This window comes from Thamnophis elegans, chromosome 2 (assembly GCF_009769535.1).
Source record: "Thamnophis elegans isolate rThaEle1 chromosome 2, rThaEle1.pri, whole genome shotgun sequence".
Classification (NCBI taxonomy): Eukaryota; Metazoa; Chordata; class Lepidosauria; order Squamata; family Colubridae; genus Thamnophis; species Thamnophis elegans.
Window position 1 is genome coordinate 156,846,996 of NC_045542.1, and position 10,567 is coordinate 156,857,562.

Below are 10,567 nucleotides of genomic sequence, written 5' to 3' on the forward strand. Positions count from 1 at the left end.
CTTAGAGAAGCAATTGTTGCTGTACATCAATTTGGGAAGGTTTAAAAGGCCATTTCCAGATACCATATTTTTTGGAGTATAAGATGCACCCTTTTCCCTCAAAAAAAGGGTGAAAATCTGGGTGCATCTTATACAGTAAATGCAACATTTTTGGCCTCCTGAAACCCCGCCCGCTTCACCAAAAAGGCTGTGCATAGCCCTTAGGAGGCTTCCAAAGTGCTCCTGGGAGCAGGCAAGGGCAGATATGAGCTAAAATGGGCTGTTTTTCGCTCATTTTTGCTCCCCCAGCCCCCAGGAGGATTCTATAAGCCCCTTAAAGTCTGTGCATGCCCCCTTTTTTGGATACAAAAATGGCCCAGTTTTTGCGAGAAATGGGCCATTTCTGGGTGATCTGCAGAGTGCAAAACATTTTTTAAATATTTGCCTCTTCAAAGTCTTGATGCATCTCAAAAAAATACGGTAATTTAAAATCCATCATTCTACACTGAGGAAGATTATTCAGAAGAGGAAACATTCAAGACAGTTGCCAATCTTCCCAGGACTGGACATTCAAGATAATTGTCATAAAGGGAGTTTTGTTCTCACCATCGTCTGATCATGTTATTGGACGATGTTTGGACCTGGTCAAGGCCAACCGTCCTGCCTCAGATTCCTCCACTTGGAGTGAAGTACAGAGGAGATCCCAAAGAACTGGGTTTTTTTTTACAAGTTTGGAATTACATGCAGGAGTTTGGGGAGGTTTTTCATCGGAAGTTGCCAAAGTGAGAAGTGTTACTATGGCTTTGGAAAGAAAAGCGGCTGCCTGGATGGTAGCCTTGCATAATGATCATTCCCCCTGCTGAGGGGTTACAAGGGGTTTATGACTGCCTTGAGGAAACGTTTTGATGACCCCCCCTAAATCAAAAGGCGAAAAGCAGGATGAAACCCTTAACCCAGGAGGGGAGGCCTGAGGCTGAGTACACACAGGAGTTTTGTGAGCTGTTGGTGCACATGCGGGGGAGGTCTGAGGAGGCACCAAAAGAAGGAAAGGAGGGGCATTGGGAACCCAACTGCTACGCTAGACATCTCCCAAAACTGACCCTGGCTGGTAGGGAGGAACCTGGCTGGCAACTAGGGAGACGCTGTGAAACTGCCCTGGAAAGCGTGGAAGGTGTTGATGTCCTTTCTCCAGGCCAGGAGAAGGAACCCTCCTCTTCCATGGGAGAAAGTGAAACCGATTCAGATGATCACCACTCAGGACTTAAAGTGCCCTCTACTGGATCCATAAAGAACTCTCTGGCAAATTGAAAGACAAAAAACCTCAGAAGTCTGAAATTTTGACTGAAACATTTCCCACATTCAGGACATTCAAAGGATTTCTCTCCAGTGGGTATAAGCATATGATTTAGAAGGCTAGTCATACTACTGACATATTTCCCACAGTCTGGACACTCATATGGTTTCTCTCCTGTGTGAGTTCTCTGGTGTGTCACCAGGCTGGAATTCTGACTGAAACTTTTTCTGTAATTAGGATATTCAAATGGTTTCTCTCTGGTGTGACACCAGGCTGGAATTGGTACTGAAACTTTTCTGACAATCAGAACATTCAAAAGGTTTTTCTCCTGTGTGAGTTGTCTGGTGTGTCACTAGGTTTGAATTCTGACTGTAACGTTTCCCACAATCAGGACATTCAAAGAGTTTCTCTCCAGTGTGTAAAAGCATATGATTTAGAAGGCTAGTCACACTACTGAGATATTTCCCACAGTCTGGACAATCATATGGTTTCTCTTCTGTGTGAGTTCTTTGGTGTGTCACCAGGGTGGAATTCTGACTGAAACTTTTTCCACAATCAGAACATTGAAAGGGTTTTTCTCCTGTGTGAGTTCTCTGGTGTGCCACCAGGCTGGAGTTCTGACTGAAACTTTTTCCGCAATTAGGACATTCAAAGGGTTTTTCTCCTGTGTGAATCCACTGGTGTGTCACCAGGCTGGAATTCTGAGTGAAGCTTTTCCCACAATCAGGACATTCAAACGGTTTCTCTCTTGTGTGAGCACTCTGATGTGTAATCAGTTGGGAATTCTGACTGAAACATTTCCCACAGTCAGGACACTCAAATGGTTTCTCCCCTGTGTGTATAAGCATATGATTTAGAAGGCTAGTCATACTACTGAGATCTTTCCCACATTCTGGACACTCATATGGTTTCTCTCCTGTGTGAGTTTTCTGGTGTGTCACCAGGTTGGAATTCTGACTGAAACTTTTTCCGCAATCAGAACATTTAAAGGGTTTTTCTCCGGTGTGAGTTCTCTGGTGTTTCACCAGGGTGGAGTTCTGACTGAAACTTTTCCCACAATCAGAACATTCGAAGGGTTTTTCTCCTGTTCTCTCATGTGCCACAAGGAAAGAGTTCCGACTGAAACTTTTTCCGCAATGAGGACATTCAAAGGGTTTTTCTCCTGTGTGAGTTCTCTGGTGTCTCACGAGTTTGGAATTTTGACTGAAAAATTTCCCACAATCAGGACATTGAAATAGTTTCTCTCCCGTGTGAATCCTCCGGTGTTGAACCAGGGTCGAATTGGTACTGAAACTTTTCCCACAATCAGGACATTCAAAGGGTTTCATCTTGGTATGAGTCCATGTTGCCATGCTCGCTAAAAAATTTACTGCATTGGGAGCACTTGAAGGGTTTTTTTTCTTATGTGGATCCTTCCCTGAATCACAACAGAGTTGTTCTGACCAAAGGTTTTGCCACATTCTCCAGTTTTCTCCAGTTTGGATTCCTCTCAGGCATAATCAGCTATGAGTTGCAAGTTGTATCTTTCGCACAACAGGCACGTCAATGGAGCTTTTCCACAACTCATATTCCTGGGGAGATCAAAATTATGGAAGATCCCTTGTTTAGTGCTGCTTTGATTTAGTGGTGATATTCTTCCTTCCAGAGTGAGGCTTGCCCCACTTTCTGCCTAGTAACTTCTAGATATTTCCGTTTTTGGCTCAAAAGAACAATAATCACCCTTGACTTTTCATGTAACATATACTTGAGTTTTGCATACTCTACTTTCTCCAGATAGAAATCTCTTCTTTATTTTCTCTTTTTTCTCTCTTACCCGGAAGGTGAAGAATTGTGTGTTTTTCTGGAGGAAGTGGAAAACATTTGATTTCTGGACTGATTTGTTTTCCTTTTCAATGTTGCTTGTTTTCCTCAATTGTTCAGCGTGCTCATATTGCCATCCTCTTTGTCTATAGGATTCAAATTAAAGTGTATAATTATGCATAAAATGGTTGCAGAAGATGAGAAAAAAAGAAAAAAGCTTATGTTACAATGAAAAAGCAAACATGCCACAAAGCTACAATAATTTTACATTAATCATTATTCATTTGACACATGGAAGACTACCCAGATCCATTCAATGATGAAATTCGCTTGTTGACTGGGTCAATCAATGAATTCTTAGCAGCGCAAAGGGTTGTTTTCAAATACAGTCCAGTGAAAAAGAAACTACACCCTCTTTGATTTCTATGGTATAGAGAATAACAGAATTGGAAGGGACCTTGGAGGTTTTCTAATCCAAGCCCTGCTAAAGCAGGAGACCATATACATGTGATTGCCACTTCTGATTTGCTTGTAGGGCCGGTTTTTGGCCTCCCGAGGCTTCAGGGAAGCCTCCTGAAGGTTCCAGTGGTTGAAAATCGGAGCTATGAACAAACTGGAAGTTCCCATTTCCTGAACTTCCAGGTTCCCCGTAGGACCATTTTTCACCCTCCGGAGCATTCAGGGACCTTCAGGAGGCTTCCCTGAAGGCTCCAGAGGGCAAAAACTGCCCCTATGAGCAAACCAGAAGTGACTTCCAGTTTGTCCGTAGATCCCTTTTAGCCCCCTGGAGGCTTCATCGGACCCATGGGGAACCCGGAAGTCATCATTCCGAAACTTCCGGGTTCCCCATAGTTCCCTTTTCACCCTCTGGAGGCTTCAGGGAAGCTCCTGAAGCCTCCGGAGGGCCTCCGGGAGGGGGGAGGCTGTTTTCACCCTCCCCAGGCTCCTAGAAAGCCTCTGGACCCTGGGGAGGGAGAAAAAACTGTGCCAAAAGCGATGGGTGGTTTGCTGGTTGCCTGCACATGCGTGGGGATGTTCCGCGCATTGAATTATGGGTGTGGGCACGCCCGCACATGATCCCCACTGCTCTACCCCCGCTTTTGGCATGGGAGCTAAAAAAGGTTAGCCATCACTGCCCTATACCGTTTCAGAGAAGTCACTCTCTTGTGTCTTTTGAAAAGCCTCCAATGATGGAGCGCCACAGTGACAGCCAAGTGCTGCTAATAAAGTGCCCTTGATCAATTGATGTGATTGCTGCTGCAAACTCTGACCTATCAATTGATCATCAGCATCATCAGCATCATATAGCACTTTTTTGCCTTCTGAAGCCCCGCCCCTTCACCAAAATGGCCATGCATACCGTCGTGGAAGCTTTCAGAGAGCTCTTGGGGGCTGGGGAGGGCAGAAATAAGCAAAAAATGGCCCATTTTTGCTCCCCCTCCAGCAGCACTCTATAAGGCTATGTATGCAGTTTTTTTTGACAAAACATGGGCCCGTTTTCGTGAAAAACGAGCCATTGTTTTGCTCGTTTTTGCCACCACGGAGCACTCTGCAAGGCCCCCCCCCCCCCAAGGCTGTCCTTATCTTTTGTTTGAACATGGGCTCATGTTCGTGAAAAATGGACTGTTTTGGGGAGGTTTGCATTGTGCAAAAACTTTTTTTTTCTTTTCCAAAAGCTCTTTAACCGATTGATGAAAATTACATTGATCAAGTGCTGCAGATTGTCAGCTGTTTCCTTCTCCAGCACATGGATAAATACACTTGGCTACTACCTACCTACACACACTCTCTCCCTACCTACCTATTGTATTTCTCTCTCTCTCTCTCTCTCTCTCTATCTACCTACCTCTCTCCCTATCTATCTACTGTATTTCTCTCTCTTTATCCCTCTACCTACCTACCTATCTACCTACCTACCTACCTACCTACCTACCTACCTACCTACCTACCTACCTACCTACCCTTTCTCCCTATTTACTGTATTTCTCTCTCTTTCTATTTCTCTCTATCCGTCTACCTACCTACCTACACTCTCCCTACCTACCTACTGTATTTCTCTCTCTTTATCCCTCTATCTAAGTACCTCTCTCTCCCTACCTATCTACTAAATTTCTCTTTCTATTACTCTCTCTCTATCCCTCTACTTACCTACACACGCAATCTCTCTCCCTACCTACTGTATTTCGCTCTCTCACGCCATCTACCTACCTACCTACCAACTCTCTCCCTCCCTCTCTCTAACTCTATCTACCTACCTACTTTTTTTTAATTAGCCCTTTCAAAACCTTGGTGTGTCTTATACTCTGAAAAATGTGATCGTTGCCAATCTTCCCAGGTGTGGACATCCAAGAAAATCCATCCCAAGGCCAGATGATGCAATGGCCAGAGCAATTTTTTTTAAAAAAGGTTATATAACAGACTCTACAGGCTTCAGTTAGCATGTTAAATATCAAGATTCATGACAGTGCAAATAGAAAAAAACTGAACAACTCTGATTCGTTTGGAAGGGTTGCTCTTCTCTCTAAAAAGGTCATAGGAACATGGCTGAGATTTGCAAAGTTGCACCTGGACAAACCACAGGACTTCTGGAACACTGTCCTTTGCACAGACCAGACCAAAGTGGAGATGTTCGGCCGTAATGTACAGTGACATGTTTGACAAAAATCAAGCACAGCATATCAGTACAAGCAACAAACGGCTGTTCAATCTCCCCTGAAAACCCTCCAGCGATGGCAGCACCCACAACCTCTGGAGGGAAGACATTCCCAAAGAATCAACCTTAATTTAAAAGAGACTTTTTCAATCTTTCCACCAGAAGGAAAATCGCAGCCACCAGTTTCCCAGCGTGCAGCCCCAGTGGGCTTAAATTCGGGGAGGGAAGGAACCTGCAGCATCAGCAGCTGAGATGCTTCAGCCCAGTTGCTTCTCTGCTTCCAGGCTGAAATTTGGAGGCTTGTTTTGTGTATTTTGTTATTTGATTTTAATTACCATATTTTTCGGAGTACAAGACGCACTGGTGTATAAGACGCATCAAGATTTTGAAGAGGCATTTTTTTTAAAAAAAGAATTGCACTCTGCAGACCTCCCAAAAATGGCCGTTTTTTTGCGAAAACAGGCCCATTTTTTGTAAAAAAAAAAAAAAAAAGTGGGGAGCATGCATAGCCTTTAGGAGGGTTGTAGAGTGCTCCTGGGGGCTGGGGGGGGAACAAAAAGAGGCAAAAAATGGCCCGTTTTTGCTCATTTTTCCTCTCTCCAGCCCCCAGCAGCACTGTGGAAGCCTCCTAAAGACTATGCATGGCCATTTTTGCAAAAGGGGTGGGGTTTCCAGAGGCTGTATGCAGTGTATGATGTACCCATATTTTCATCCTCTTTTTTGAGGGGAAAAAGGTGCTTCTTATACTTTGAAAAATACGGTAGTTGGTCTCACAAAGGCCGGCAATGATTTGGGGTTTTTAATCTTGTTTAGCAAATGTAATTAATCCTAGATGCTGACTTCCTTGGGGTTTTATTCCTGTCTTGAATGGATTACCAAATATGCATTTCTAAAAGTTGGTCCTTTGTTTCTCCTGGGGGCAGAGAGCTGAGGCTTTGAGAATCTTTCTTTATAAACATGTTTCCCCCCTAGGGAAAATATAATATTCTGCCTTTTTAATATTTCCTAACATATTTCATTCTTCTAAAGGGGGTTGCTAACTTTCAATTGGAAACAATATGGAACTCTTTCCGGGGGGCGTGGCCTGTTGCCGAGGAGGGCTCAACCGAGCTCCTCTCAGAGATCTGGTCTGTATATCTAAATAAGATCATAGATATCACCCCTTTTTGGCTAAGAAAGGGGCAGGGAGTAGCTCTGTGTGCTAGGGTCTATTCGTAATCCACAGCCTTTCTCTTTTTTTTCGGCTGTGGACAGAGATTAGATCCAGCGGGAGCGGAGCTTTTATCTCCAGCCAGTTCTTCTCAGCTGCTTTTTTTTGCAGCCCCAGACAGGCGAGCCCCCCCCCCCAGGACAAAGCAAAGTTGTCTCAAGCCAGGATTAATACGGGCGGGTCCCACTCCTGTGAGATTTATGCTTTTATTACTATCTTAAATACCAGCACCATTTGTCTTAGAGACTTCTTTGTCTAAACGGACTTCAAAATGGCGATTTCTCTCCGTTGATGACTGATAGCGGATTTACTTAGCTGGTTTTATCTTCCTGCAGACCGCTCCTTAACAAAATAAACTCTTTTTTTTTTGGGAAACAGAGGGGAGCGAAAGCGCTGTTTATTTGTTTATTTATTATGGCACCCAGGTCAAAATCGAAGCGTCTCTCTACAAATGTGCCTAAAGAATCTAAAGAATTTATATTGGAGTCACAGCCCTTGTCTCCTATGCCCTCTACTGGAGAATTTTTAACACAGGAATCTTTCTCTCAAATGCTTAGTGATTTTAAACAAGAAATTAAGGAATTTGTATTGGAGTTATATGATGATTTAAAGGTTAAAATTGACCAAATGAAGGCGAATACGTTTGCAGCCGTGTCTGCCCTGTCAGATTATTCTGCTGAAATAGAGAATAAATTGGAAAGCTTGGAGGAGGCTAATTTTAATTTGACTACTAATATTCAAATATTACAACAAAAAATTAGAGACACCGAAGAACAGCTTGTGATGATAAATTTTAATAGGAAGGCATTTGCAATAAGAGTTAGAGGACTCCGTGAAAAGGTGCGAGAGAATCTGAAACAGACCTTTGTTGAAGCCTTCAGCCATGCGGTGGGAAGCCCGGGACTTAACTTTGATTGGCAGATTCGGAAAATCTATCGCCAGAACTCGTTGGTAGCGGAACAGCGACAGCTCCCGAGGGACATAATTATATATTTCTCCACAAAAGAATCTAGAAACGCGATTATGCAAAAGTTTCATAATAACAGTCTGCGAGTTGATAATCAGGACTTGATTGTCTTTAAAGAAATACCTTTCCAGATGTTGAGAGCAAGAAGAGACTACGCCTTTTTAACTAAAGAGCTTAGGAATCAACAGATTCAATACAGATGGGAGGCCCCAGCCGGCATTACGGTCACATTTGAGAATCAAAGATTTCATCTTAACTCTGTTTCGGAGGCTCGAGATTTCTATTACAACACTTTGAAGGCGGGACTTCCTGATTTACTTGGAAAAGAGGAGAGACAAGCGGAAGAAGAAGGCAAGCGGCAGGCCGCGTGGCTGCAAGATGGAGGGGGTAGCCTTTCCTTCCTCGGAGAAGCAGAAAAGCGGAGATCGAGGATTTAGACATTTTAAAATATTTGCCAAAGTCGTGGACTGAATGGGGGTTTGCGACCTCTCCCTGGTAGAAAAAGCGGAGCTTATTGGTGGGGTGATATTGATTGTAATGAATGCGGAATGATTTATGTGGTTTAAATTCTGTTAGGTTAACTGACTTTTGTTGAAAGTATTATTTGAATATGTGGAATGATCCATGTTATTTAATTCTTATTAGAAGGGAAAGTTGTGTGAAATTACTTTGAGCTAGATCTTAAACTAATGTCTGCATAAACTTGATAGTGGTAAATATTAGACAAGCAAGGGATGAGGGTAAAATGCATGCGGAATGATTTACGTTGTTTAAATCCTATTAGAAGAGAAAGCCGGTTGGGATTATCTTAAGATAGAACGTAAACTGATTTTTGTGTAAAGTAATACTTGATTCACGCTGCTTAAACTTTACTAAGAAGGGAAAGTTTGGTTAGATTATTTTGAATTACTGTTTTAAAATGAGGTTAAGAAAGATTATTTATGCTGTTTAAATTTTATTAGAAGGGAAAGTTTGATTATTCTTTTGTAAAGTAATATTTGAATATGTGGCATGAGCCACGTTGCTTAAATTTTACCGGAAGGGACTATTTTTGGCTAGACTGCATATTGATGCCTACACAAATCTGTACAAATGTTTATCTGAATACAAGGTTAAGGAAGACGAACGGGAGAGTCTACAGGAGGTTGGGGTAAATAACAAAGAAGTAAGAGACAAGAATAAAATATAGATAGAATGACTTATACTATTTAAGCATAGATAAAGATGGGGGGCTGAGCTCAACACAAAAGAGGTTTTTTTTCCTTTTTTTCCCCTTTTCTTTTTTCTCTTTTCTCTTTTCTTTTCTCTCTTTTTTTTTGTTTTTCTTTCCTTTAATATATTACTTTTATTTTTAATCCATATGTACACAAGATACTTTAGACAGAAGGCAGTGCCAGGTGTGGGCCCTGGGAAGTCGGGGGGATTAGGGATGGGGATTTAGGGGGGGTGGGTGGGTGGGTGTTAACATAGTCTCAATAAGAACAAGAATGTACTTATATACGGTTGTTTTTCTTTTTTCTTTTTTTGTTTTTTTTTCTTTTTCTTTTCTTTCTTTATATTTTTTTTCCTTGGTTTATCAGATTAAACAATACTTGAATAAAGACATACACCAAGGAGGGAGGTAGAGGGAAAGAAGAGGGAGGAGTAAGGAAGGAGTAAGGGGAAATGAAAGGAGGGCGTGTTGGGAGTAAGGGGAGAAGGTTTGAGGGGAAAGGGAAGTAGGAGGGGAGTGTTAGAGGGAGAAAGGAAAGTTGGAGGGGGTAGATGGGGTGTATGGAGGATGGAAGTGTCAGGTGGGGTTGTGAATGAGTTGTGTTTTCTTTTTTATTGTGTTTTCTTTTTTTACCCTGTATATAAGTGATTGCAAAATGAATTTGAAAATGAATAAAATATATTTAAAAAAAAAAGGAAACAATATGGAACTGATGATGCCACTGCTGTCTTCTGTGATTTTTTAACCTCTGTGGGAAGGGAACTTCACCAAGTGTTCCATTAGGAAGACCAGTACAGCCCATAACCAAAGTGGAAGTCACTAGAATAACAAAGCCAGGATACATTAACAAACCTCCTGAGAATAATTACCGGGATATCAGGACAATTAGAAATAGCTGCAGAGTACAAAATAATACAAAATACCTAGGAAGTGCAGGAAGAAGACAAAGATTTCAGCTAGAGTTTTATCAGATCATAATCCAGTTTGGATGGAGTTGGGAGGGGTGACACAAGCAAGAAGGTCTTGGAGATTGAATGAAAATTTATTCAGATATGAAAAATACATTAATGAATGTAAAAAATTGTTAACAGAATACTTTGTTTTTAATATGAATAAGGGCACACCTATGGAAATTGTATGGGATGCAAGTAAAGCGTATATGAGAGGAGCTTTGATAAATATAAATAGATTACATAGACATAAACAAGGGGTAAAACGAACAGAACTGGAAGATGAAATTAGGAAGAGCAAGAGCTAACTTTAAAACCAGGAGATATAAAGATTAAAGAAGCAATTACCATATTAAAGGACCAATTTAATATGTTGATCTCAGACCAGGTAGCCACTAGTCTGTTATATGCAAAACATAATACTTTTTGTAATGCAAATAAATCTGGCAGATGGTTAGCTTATCAGATTAGGAAAAAACAAAATTCTTGAAACATAGCTAA

General features: G+C 41.8%; 1 pseudogene; it reads right to left on the reverse strand.

Moving 5' to 3' along the window:
- LOC116504799 overlaps nucleotides 1-10,567 on the reverse strand; it is a 46,357-nt pseudogene that overhangs the window by 25,883 nt on the left and 9,907 nt on the right.